This window comes from Denticeps clupeoides, chromosome 1, assembly GCF_900700375.1.
Source record: "Denticeps clupeoides chromosome 1, fDenClu1.1, whole genome shotgun sequence".
NCBI classification, from domain to species: Eukaryota; Metazoa; Chordata; class Actinopteri; order Clupeiformes; family Denticipitidae; genus Denticeps; species Denticeps clupeoides.
In genome coordinates, this window is record NC_041707.1 from 29166384 (window position 1) to 29179156 (window position 12773).

The 12773-nt window shown below is 42.7% G+C and overlaps 1 protein-coding gene across 1 annotated transcript in view; it reads right to left on the reverse strand.

The window, feature by feature from the left end:
* Positions 1-9386, reverse strand: part of bahd1 (bromo adjacent homology domain containing 1) — a 34245-nt gene extending 24859 nt beyond the window's left edge. Inside the window, exon 1 of the mRNA XM_028999383.1 lies at positions 9132-9386. The gene's annotated coding sequence lies outside the window, so the exon portion shown is untranslated. The remainder of the gene's footprint in view (positions 1-9131) is intronic.
* Between the last annotated feature and the right edge of the window lie 3387 nt (positions 9387-12773).

Below are 12773 nucleotides of genomic sequence, written 5' to 3' on the forward strand. Positions count from 1 at the left end.
CCACACACAACTCACAAACACTTCAAAGCAACAAGTATTCTAATTCTAACAAGTAGGAATCGAGTGATGAAGAGGAGCCTGCTCAAATTGAGTATATTTTTTTAATCCAATATACTCAATCCAATCCAATCCTTTGTTGTCCCTTGGATGGTGGAACAACTTGCCCTGCTCCATTCGACTAGCCGAGACTACTACCACCTTTAAGAAGCAGTTGAAAACCCTCTTTTTCAAAAAGTATTTCAGACAAATCTAACACTTACAAGTGCACTGCACAAAATAATAAAAAAAAAAAAATGAAATATGCCATCTGCTTTTAACCCATCACCCTTGGCGAGCAGTGGGCAGCTATGACGGGTGGGTAGTGTGTGGGGACGGTGCTTTAATCAGTGGCCCCTCAGTGGCACCTTGGCGGCTCAGGATTCGAACCAGCAACCTTCTGATTATGGGGGCGCTTCCTTAACCACAAGGCCACCATTGCCCCACTAAACATATACCAGTCACAGATTTTCTGCTAATTTTTGTGCTTCTGATCATAACCATTGTGAAAAGAATTCATAATGTTTGCTTTTTTGCAACAATAATGGGGGGAAAATTTTTTAAAAATGGTCGATAATACCACAAATTCGAAGAAAAAGTGTAAAATATAAGTTAATATTCTGGAAACAAGGTCACTAAAAGAGTGAAACAAAAAAAATGTATTTCATCACATGTGCTTTATAACACCAGGTAAAATGTCACCAGAAGGACAAAAGGTCTGTAGTAAATGGGAAAAAAACACAAGGGTTAAAAGAAAATTTGATCATGTAAAAATATTTAATATTTAATAAAACATGTTTCATTTGGATTCAATGCCAAATACATTGAATCAACTTAATAAACTAATTTGTTACTTCAAGCTGAACAAACTTTATTAACATGCAAAGGAATTTGTACAGCCCAAATCAAATGATTCATATGGAACCAATGTCATTTATTCAAATAAGTACAGTGGGTACGGAAAGTATTCGGACCCCCTTAAATTGTTAGATTCCAGCCAATTGCAAAAAAGTTAATTTTTTTCATCATTAATGTACACACAGCACCCCATATTGACAGAAAAAACATTTTACACATTTATTTACAAAGAAAAACTCTAATGAACATGTGGTGAGGCGGGGCTATAAACCTACACTTGTGTGATTTACTTTAGTTGAGTTATATGCACTGGGCAGCTTGTAATGAGCTGCACATGTGTTTCACTTTCACTTTTGAATAGAACAGTGAAGAATGTGTGACCAATATTGTTTCATGTTTGAACATACATAGCTATTAAACAGGACATAGTAAGGTTGAAATTCCGGAAGTTAATACAATGAAAATCCCAGCATCTGCGTGAGAGTGCTTGTCTTCCCCTTATTCTGCTGGTTTGCAGATAGGGCAGGTGGGTGAAGGCACAATGGTGATTGGACATTAACTTGCAGGGAGGGCTTTCACCCAATAGTGCTTATAGTTTTACAGGCTCAGGTGCTACGGTGACATCCGCGGTTCCAGGACCACAGATGAACATGCACTCTTCACAGCGAGCATCAGAGCCTGTCAAACCATAAGCGCTAATGGCCGAAAGACCTCCACACAATTTAATGTCCAATCACTGGACTAATTTCAAGATGAATTGCAAAACCAAAATCAAGGTCAAGGTTGGAACCAGAAAAAGCAAATGTTATATGTGCTCATGAATAAGTACTATTTATTATTATTCCATCTATATGCCTTAGAGTAAATAATATATTATGCTATGGTATTTATTTTGTTGATTGTTATCTGTCCTTGGTGGTATGGATTTGTGACATTAGTAGGTTGCGTCCAAGTCAGGTAGGTGACAGCAGCACTTGATCTGCTGGGCCAAATTTCAGTTAGAAACTCCACTGTTTTTATCAAGAAAAGCATCTGAGCGTGTCAAACAAGAACGTACTTTATAACACATTTCCAGGCATATTGGACCGTTCAGTTCTGCATTTTACCAACTACTGTTGTACCCCTGGTAAATGCATAGAAAATATGAAAATATTACATTGTAATTGTTAAAAAGGACTCTGTAATTTCTTTTTTCAAACATGTAATTCTGACCACTAAGTACACACAAACGGACAGTGGAAAGCATGACCACAAACCTCCCCTGACTCAGAAAAAACAACGTCCTACTGAAATAGCAGTACCCGTGTACACAATCGGATGATTGTGCAAGTGGTCTACTACACGTTTGTACATGTTGGTCTAAGGCTGTACAGTGAAATGCAGTAACTATAACACAGACCAATCACAACTGTTCATCATTTCTTAATGAATGCAATTAACAAAACAATCCAAAACACATTTTTAAACGGTTTCCTGTTAATATTTTCATTGCTATAGTAACCCATTAAGTCAGTGAAGTGAAAGTGATTGTCATTGTGAAACAGAGCACAGCACACAGTGCACACAACAAAATGTGTCCTCTGTTTTGTGTCCTCCATGACAGGCGCCCAGGGAGCAGTGTGTTGGGACAGTGCTTTGCTAAATGGCACCTTGGCAGTTTGGGATTCGAACCAGCAACCTTCTGATTACGGGTCCGTGTTCTTACCTGCTAGGCCACCACTGCCCCAGACTGGGACAAACGCAAGTACTGCTTAAACTGTTGTCTCTTTCGTTAGCAGACTTCATGTAAAGATAGCAACACTATGGAGATTTCATGAAGACACAATGACACTTCTGAAGCCACTTGTTTTTCAGTGCTCCTGACAAAGATGCAGTAGAGGATGCTAAAACTACATGCTGACACCAACCTTGTAAAGAGTTCCTTCATTAAGGCAGCATCTAGACGGACACGTACAAATGACAACTTCAGTTTTCAGATGTAAACTTACTTGGAACTCCTTCTATTCCAGATGGAATACAACAAATTCATTACAGAACAACCAGTAGAGTACAATGCTCTACAAAGCTGAGTTTGGTTTAATTCCTTGTACTGTATGTTTCCAGTCCAGTCTTGGTTGCCTAGTGGGTAACACACTGGCCTATGAACCAGAAGACCCAGGTTCGAATCCCACTTACTACCATTGTGTCCCTGACAAAGACACTTAACCCTAAGTTGCTCCAGGGGGAAACTACGAGTTGTAAGTGGCTCTGGATAAGGGCGTCTGATGAATGCTGTAAATGTAAATTTGTGATTGGTGTTGTGTTATGACCATCAGAACCATGAAAAAAACTCCCCTAAAACTTTTCAACCTTGGAAATCACCATCTAACCAAACCTGATGGTGACACGCTGGAGAGATGCCGCCGATGCAACATCCGGCCGCCCGGAAGTTCGCCAAAAGCGGTGCGCAAGGAGATGGAACCGTGGCAACCTAGCTGGGATCCATGCTAGGCTAAAAGCTAACCACGGCCAATCCACAGTTTCGTCGCTGCTTCTCTCCATTGTGCGCTCTATAGACAATAAATTTGACTCCCAGGAAGAGGTAAGACATTGCTGCGTTCTTATCTTTACCAAAACTGAGCTGCATGATGGCATTGCAGACTCCGCTATCCAGCTGGACATGCTGAGCTGCTTCCACGCTGACAGAGATTCCTGCTCGTCAGGCAAGACATGTGGCAGTGGCCTGTGTGTCTACACCTATAACCGCTGTAATCGTTTGGAGCTCGTACAGGTTTTAGCAGTCAGATGTATACCGTTCTACATCCCGAGAGAGTTCACTGCTGTGATCATCATTGCAGTATACATCCCGCCTAGTGCTAGCAATAATGCTAAAGCTAGTGGTGCAATCAGTGAACTCTACAACATCATCAGCAACCTGCAGACAGTCTACCCAGAAGGCTTCTTCATCGTTTCAACAAGGCAAACCTGAAATCTGTACTGCCAAAATTCCATCAGAATACTAACTTTGCAGCACGATGGGACAGCATGTTAAACCTTGTTTACACAAACATGCAGTGTGCATTCAAGGCTACACCCCTTCCCCACCTCAGACAATCAGACCACATCTCCATACTTCTCACCCCAGCCTACAGACCCATCATCAAGCAGTTCAGACCAGCCATCAGAGAGGTGAGAACATGGCTCAGGGGGCATCTCCGCTCTTCAGGACTGTTTTGGCTGCACAGACTGGGAGATGCAGTCACCTATGACCACTCTGTGGACTTGGAGGAGTACACAACCTCAGTCACCAGCTACATCGGCAAGTGTGTTGACAATGTCACCATCTCCAAGACCGTCATCAAACCACAAACCATGGTTCTCTGCTAAGCTGCACAACCTGGTGAAAACCAGGGACTCTGCCTTTAAGTCCAAAGACAAAGAGGCTTATTCTACAACCAGAGCCAACCTGTCACAGGTCATTAAGGAGGCAAAGCGAGCTTGTACAGAGAAAATCAACAGCCACTTCACATCTACAAATATCACACGGTGCATGTGGCAGGGGATCCAGACCACAAGCCAACACATCAGGCCTGCAGCAGTGACCCCTCCCTGCCAGATGAGCTGAGCAACTTCTTTGCACGGTTTGAGGCAGAGATCAGGGAGCAACAACTCCCTCTCCCAACAACGAGGTCCTCTGTCTTTCCACGGGAGACGTCAGGATGACCCTCTGCAGACTCAACCCGCGGAAAGCAGCAGGACCAGACAACATTCCTGGTCGGGTGCTACAGGAGTGTGCTGACCAGCTTGCAGACATCTTCACAGATATCTTCAACACATCGCTGAGTTCAGCCGTGGTACCTACCTGCCTCAAAACCACCAAGATCATCCCAGTGCCAAAGAAGTCAACTGTTTCATGCCTCAATGACTACCGGCCCATAGCACTCACACCCATCATTATGAAGTGCTTTGTGAGGCTGGTTCTGAGGCACATGAAGACCCACCTTCCACAGAATCTGGACCCACTTCAGTTCGCCTAATGGCCAAACCACTCCACAGATGATGCAATCTCGTCTGTCCTCCACACAACCCTCTCCCACCTTGACAAAAAAGACACTTACACCAGAATGCTGTTTATTGACTTCAGCTCAGCATTCAATACAGTCATCCCTCAGAAGCTGGAGAGGAAGTTGGACCAGCTGGGAATAAGCTCTCCACTCTGCAGTTAGATCTTGGACTTCCTAACAGACAGGCCTCAGTCTGTGTCTATAGGAAATAACACCTCTAAAGTCCCCAAACTGAGCACAGGTTCCCCACAGGGATGCATGCTTAGCCCACTGCTGTACATCTGCAACACTATTACCAAATTCGCAGATGACACCACCCTGGTTGGGTTGATCACTGATGATGATGACACCGCCTACAGAGATGAGGTCCAGTGTCCGACAAAAGGGTGTGACTACAACGACCTAACCCTCAACACCAGGAAAACCAAGAAAGTGGTCCTCTGGAGTCACTAGAACAGCATAGAAGGTGATCGGCTGCCCACTCCACTCCCTGGACTCCATTGCCAGCTCTAGATGCCTCTCCAGAGCCAGGGCGATCATAAGAGACCACCTCCATCCTAACCACCACCTATTCAACATACTGCCCTCTGGTAAAAGGTTCAGATCCATCAGGTGCAAAACCAAAAGACTAAAGTCTCTACTGACCAAAGCCCTTCCCACCTTATTTATCATATTAGGTGCACCCCCCATGTCTCTTGTACCTATATACTGTGTAGGTAGTGTTTTATACTGTTCTTTTTTATCTTGTTTTCTTGCATCTTTGTAGTCAGGTAACTGTACAATGACAATAAAAGTCTTGAAGTCTGACACATGACTGTGCTGCACAGTACAGTTCAAACCACATCATCAAGTTTGCAGATAACACAACAGTAGTGTGGCTCATCACCAACAACAATGAGTCTGCCTACAGAGAGGAGATAAAACATCTGGTGGATTGGTGCCGGAGCAACAACCTGACTCTCAATATCATCAAGACCAAAGAGATGGTTGTCAATTTCAGGAAGAAACTGACTGCCCCCACCCCACTGCACATCGATGGATCTGATGTTGAGATTGTCAGCAGTTCTTGGGTGTGCACATGACAGACGACCTCTCCTGGAGCCTCAACACCACCTCCATCATCAAGATATTCCAGCAACATGTGCACTTCCTCAGGAAGCTGAAGAAGGCCAACCTCCCTCCTACCATCCTCACATCATTCTACTGGGACCATTGAGAGTGTTCTCTGCTGCTACATCACTGTCTGGGACGGGAACTGCACTGCCGCTAAGCAGAAGGCCCAGCAGCAGATAGAGAAGACAGTAGAGCACATCATTGGGGTTCCACTTCCACCCATCTGCCAGCTCTACGAGAAACACCTCATCTGTCGAACTTGAAACATAATGACTCTCACCACCCCTCACATGCCCTGTTCTCCCTCCTACCATATGGCAGATGGTTCTGCAGCATCAGAACTGTAACCGCCAGACACTGCAGGAGCTTCTTCCCACAAGCAGTCAGAGCTCTCAATGCTCTCACCAAAAAAACTCATACACTCAACAACATACACTTTCAGCCTTATGCAGCTGATCTCAACTCATTTTGCACATCTCTGCTCTTTTTGCACATTCCTGCACATCTTGCACATGTTTGTCTTGTCTTGTGTGTCCTGTTTGAAATACCCAACATATCCACTTACAAGCATCCTATGATGTTGTCCAGTTGAATAAGTTGATGTTATCCTGTTCGATAAGTTTTGCTTTTATCTTATAGAGATACTGTACAGTATTTTAAGTTAGTATAGTTTAGTTTAGTGTGTATATACATATATATTTTTTATTTTATGATTGCACTATGGGGGGGTCTGTGTGAAACATTATTTTAATACATGGTATACTGTGTATACTGTTGTATTGACAATAAACCAATCTTGAATCTTGAATCAATTAAGAACTTGTCTCCTGGAGAGGTGGGTGGACAAACAAAACCCACAAATTCTGACAAACTCCAAGCACTGATTATGAAGGGATGGGTTGCCATCAGCAGGATTTGGCCCAGAAGTTGATTGACAGCATGTCAGGGTAAATTGCAGAGGTCTTGAAAAAAGGGCCAACACTGCAAATACTGATTGTTTTGCATAAACCTGTAGCTGTCAATAAAAGCATTTGAAACTTATAAATTGCTTGTAATTATACTTCAGTACATAACAGAAACAACTGAAAAATATCTAAAAACAGTAAAGCAGCAAACTTTGTGAAAATCAGTATTTGTGTCATTCCAAAACCTTTTGGCCACGCCTGTAGACTGTGACTACAATAAGCACCGTCCCCACACACTGCTCCCTGGGTGCCTGTCATGGCTGCCCACTGCTCACTCAGGGTGATGGGATAAATGCAGAGGACAAATTTCACTGTGTGCACTGTGTGCTGTGCTGCTGTGTATCACATGTGACAATCATGTGACAAACACATGTGACAAACACTTTCTCTTTTAGATTGTGAGCCGGATGTCCTACAACTCTCACGGTACCTTAAAAGCCCTGTGCTGCAGTCTGAACTCTTCTTGCCAGAACCATGTACAGTCTAGTTGAATCTCTGTTGAATCTCTCGAACCCAGCCCCAATGTTCTGAGAAGGACTACCCCATTGAGCCAATTGTTAATTCCCTTGGCTTTCTGTACGTGTTCTTTTAGGCTGTCCTGGTGGGAGGAGCTGCTGATATACCGGCTCTGCCTCCTGTGTGGTGACTGGATGCTGGAGATGTTTTAAGGAGACCTCAGACAGGGTTCAGGACGACTGCTAGGGATCTCGCCCTGTGGTTGTGATTGTAGTTTGCTTAGGTTGCTCTGTGTAGAATTCATTGCCTGTGTAATTGTTTGTTAGTTGTCCCCTACTACCTCCTTCCCTTTGTTAGGCCTCTGTATTGTGTGTGAATGTTTGGTTACTTGTATGTATTTTCCCTGTAAATAAGTGCACGTTTGTACAGTTTGCCGCCTCCGTGTCTCTCACTAGCCCTTTCCCAAACCCATCCTGGTCACGTTCCTCTACTCCTCTAGCTGTGGACCCTTTCCAAAGCCAACACAGGTCTCTCTGGTTCACACATAGTTCTAATTGTGAAGTAGAACAAAAACAAACAACTTTTCAGAATACATGCATTCCAAACCGAAAAATGCCCTTTGGTAAAACAAAAGAACAAGCACACTTTCTGAAACTGGGCTTTAAATGTGTCAAGAACAGTCGGCTACCGTACTGCATGCTTCTGTTTCTCTGCACAAATACCAGCATGTGAGCATGATGCACCGACACCTATACATAGTTCTGTTGAGGCTACCTCGGTTATTTTAGTTTGCTGAGCTCTTATGTTTGAATCGGTCTCTGTGAGAGTTAATAATAAAACAAGCAAACATAAAAAAACTGCATTCATACACAATTCCGTTAGGACCTATAATGAGTACACATGAAGAACGCTCCATGTAGAGAAGCTGAAAAGGCGGGATTCAGTAGGACAGTATTGATCCTGTGAGGAATAACAGAATAATGGTCCCCCAAAGCTGCCAGCAGATCCCATTTTACCGGATCATCATGATGCATGGGACCTGCATTTGCCAGAATGTTAGCGTTCTTTAGAGTAAAGCCACTGTAGGAACAAATGTCCTTCACGTCAAATGAAATTGACCCCTGCATTCTGCTTGTTAGAAGTGATTTCTAATCAATTACACACACACACACACACACACACACAGCCCCTCAGTGTCAGTTTAGCCCTGTCAGTTTAACATCAAGTGACCCTCTTACTCAGTAAAACAGCGCCGAGGGCATCTGGCAATACTGCTCATGGTCCACTGCAATGAGAACAAGAAGTGATAAAAGCTCCTAATCCACCCACTCGATTGGATCGACAAAGGCGCTCTTATTCCGACTCGTGGTCCTATTTCATATAGCATTTCTTCTAAGATAATGGCCCAACTTTGTCCTTTCCTGCTACAAGCTGACAGCGAAGGAGACAGAGTTGAGCATCGCGGCGTGGAGAACTCATCCCGGGCACCTCATTATTCTTCAGAACTTTGCAGACGACGTCGCGATGTGCACCCATAAAATCGATTTTCTGAAGCCCCCCCCTCCATTACAAACGCCCTGCGTATCGACCTTAATGCAAAGCAGCAAAGTTCCCAGCGCACCCCGAAGCTTAATAATCGCCGAAAGCGCCTGAAACAGACCTTCTCGGCGAGCTGTACGAGGCACGCCGCTCTTCTGGAGATGAAAACCCAGGCTGGAGTTCCGCGGTGTGTCCCCCCCAACCGCCGCTACCGAGTCAAGTCCGCAGTCCGACTTCTGACATGCAGCTAAAAGCGCCCTGACGCTGCAGCCCCCATGTCTCCTGCCGACCAGCTGACAGGACGAGCACCGCCTAGGCGACCGGGCACTTTTCTACAACCATGTCTTTATATGACAGCATCCTCCGCTCGGTGTGTGTTGACGCATCACGTTAGAACAATATGGAGTGTCTTAAAGGGCCATTGACGCGGTAAAAAAAAAAGACATATATTTTTCTAAACCAATGAAAGCTAAATAACTGGTTTGTAAAGTGCATTATTGCCGTGAATTACTGACGTCTGAAATTTCTGTCACGCGCACAAACCCAGACGCTTTTTTATTGGCATCGACATTCTGTTTATTCTGCTCAGGTAAAGTAAGGTTGAAAAATCGGAAATGGGCGAAAACACGTTTTATTAACGTTTTACAAACGTTAGTGATGGCCAGTTCTGTTTTACACAGTGTATGAAATATTACTTTGGAAATGTAACTCGTTGCAATAAAAGCTTGTTATTAAAATTAAAAGTATTTACATTTTTATGGGGGTCCCCCCTCCTTCTCACCTCCTTCCTGATAAACCAGCACCCATTCAGGCAAAACACACCTTGTAAGCCTGTAGCATCTAACATTTTTTTCCAGCAGGCCACCGTCTACACAGTGCTGAAGTAAAAAGATACAGTTGAATTAAATTGTTATAATCAACTTAAAACCACTGCAAAATCAACCTCTCCTACATCTTGGTTTCAAGGGAACTTTGATGCTTTGTTTCTATTGCTCGCGCGACAATATATTACAGCATACCAGGGTCAAAGTTAATCAAACTGAACTTTTTGGGCTGAAATGTCTTTTTTTTTTAATGGCAGACGGTGACATTAACCCTTCAATGATGGTGGTTAAGGAAGCGGTCCTGTAATCCGAAGGTTGCCGGTTCGAATCCCGCTAGCCACTAAGGTGCTACTGAGCAAAGCACCGTCCCCACACACTGCTCCCCGGGCACCTGTCATGGCCGCCTGTCAAGGGTGAATGGATAAACGCAGAGGAAACATTTCGTTGTGTGCACCGTGTGCTGTGCTGCAGTGTATCACAATGACAATCACTTCACTTTCACTTTGCAGCTCCAACATCCGAACAGACAGGTTTGACGTCACGACCGGCGACTCCTCACATTCTTATTGTTATGCAGCAATATTAAGATGTAACTAAAATGTAATTACGAACCTGTCAATAAGTAACTGTAGTTTAGTGACACTTTTTTTCTCCAGTAACTGTAACAAATTGCATTTCCAAATTATTGTAATTAAATTTCGTAATGCCATTACATGTAACTTCCCAACACACACGGGAACCTGCTGGTTAAACTAGTGTGGTTCAGGTGAAATTAATAAATGTATACACTTGTGATTTTTGTAATTATGTATTTTACCCAATGCCTGTGGGTCACACTCCCAAAAATATTTGGCTAAAAATATTTGCTGAAGTGAAAGTGAAGTGATTGTCTGTAGTGTGATGCCCACAACATGGCCTCAGCTTTTAACCCATCATCCTTGGTGAGCAGTGGACAGCCATAACAGGCGCCCGTGGAGCAGTGTGTGCAGACGGTGCTTTGCTAAGCGGCACCTTGGCGGCTCAGGATTTGAACCAGCAAACGTTGGATTACGTGTCCAATTTCTTACCTGCTAGGTACCACCAGTGTGGTCATACCACCAGTGTGACAGTGTGCTATAAAATACAGTATCATAGACCTGTTTTTACACAGAAAGTGAGTACATTTTGAAAATGAATATTGTTTATTGACTTTGAACAATAATCCAGTCACATATCCCCACAAGTGAGGATATGAAGAATAATAATTACATTGCAGCTGCAAATATTAAATCTCTTGGTGAAGCTCCAGAGAGAGCCTGAATTCTATAAGCTGTGTATACACAATAACATATGTTAATAATCATATTATTATCATGTTGTATTATCATAGAGCCCCGTGGTGGGCTGGTGGGCAGCTCTTATCCAGAACAACTTATGTAAGTGAGTCTGGCATCCAGGACCAATTTTACCATCTATTATGTAAAATCCTACTTGAGCTTATGGTGGATTCTTTTTCACAGTCCTTAATAGAGCCAACGGCAAATTAATGGTTATTTTATGTCACCCTTGGAAACAAAATTGCACTGTTAGCCACTGTTATGCTACTTTGATGTACAGTAAGTTATATACAATAAATCCTTAAGTAGTGATAACATTAATTGGAGACTTATATTAGGGAGTGGGGCTGGGATCAGGGCTCTGTGCCGAAGACATCTTGCACAACAAGCTCATCAAAAAATTATTTTTGAGCTTTGCTTCCTGAAGCAGTTTGGAACCCAGTAGTGATTTGAGGACAGAAGATGCAACGTTGGGTCTTCCACTTCCACACAGGTCAGTTGTTATTGCTTCAGGATTTATGCGCTTATAGCACTTACTACTGATAATATCAGGTGTAGCAGGGCGAGAATTTTACAATCTTCTTGCAGGTGCTAATGAATACACCTCTTATCAAAGCATGTTGCTAAAATGGTGATCTCAATGAATCCAAAATGGCATTATACAGAACAAAACACAATTATCCAAATAATCATACAGTACAAGCCAAAAGCTGTTCTCATTCAATGTGTTTTCTTTATTATCATGACCATTTAAATTGTTAGATTCTCACTGAAGGCCTGTACTGTATATTAAAATCAGAAGATTTTTATTTACAAGACATTGCAGAACCAAGACCACACTAGATGCTGTGGTGAACCTGCTGACCACAGCTTATTCCCATCTAGACAAGCCTGGAGGAGCTATGAGGATCAGGTTCTTTCATTTCTCCACCGCATTCAATATCATCCATGGGGTTGAACAAAAAAATCACTATAGCATTAGTCATGATACTTCCTTAAGTGATACATTATCAATACACTTTTATACATTTAAATTAAACAATAAATCATGTTTTTATATAGTAGAACTCCAAAGAGAGGAACTGAAGGCACTTCTCACTTAAAAAAAACAGTGATTTGTGATGAAATTCAGTTTTTTTTTTTATTTTACTTTGAGAAATATTTTTTTATTCAGTAATATCTCATGATCGAATCATAGAGAACTGACCTGCAATTTATTTAGCGTTACAGAAATCGCCAGTATGCCAGCCATTTATTCCCACCTTACTTGTAGACAGATTAAGTTCATCACAGGGCATAGTTTTGTGTTCCTTGTAACATACACACTATGCACCACCGAATACAAGTGCTTTTCAACTGGTCACCTGCAAAACCAGCTGCAGCTCACTGCTGGAAAGTCAAGATAGATTGTTATTTCAAAAGGTCTTATGTTCTAACACTACTGATGAAGGTGACCAAGGTGTACAGGTACTAAAAAGAGTGATTATTTCTTACTTACTATAAGCCATTCATTTTTTACTCTTTTAGACAACACTCTCTCATTCCATGATCAAGATTCACTTAATGTGTGTCAGTCTATAAACCATTATTCAAGAAAACCAATGGCCTGTCATGGGGACCAGT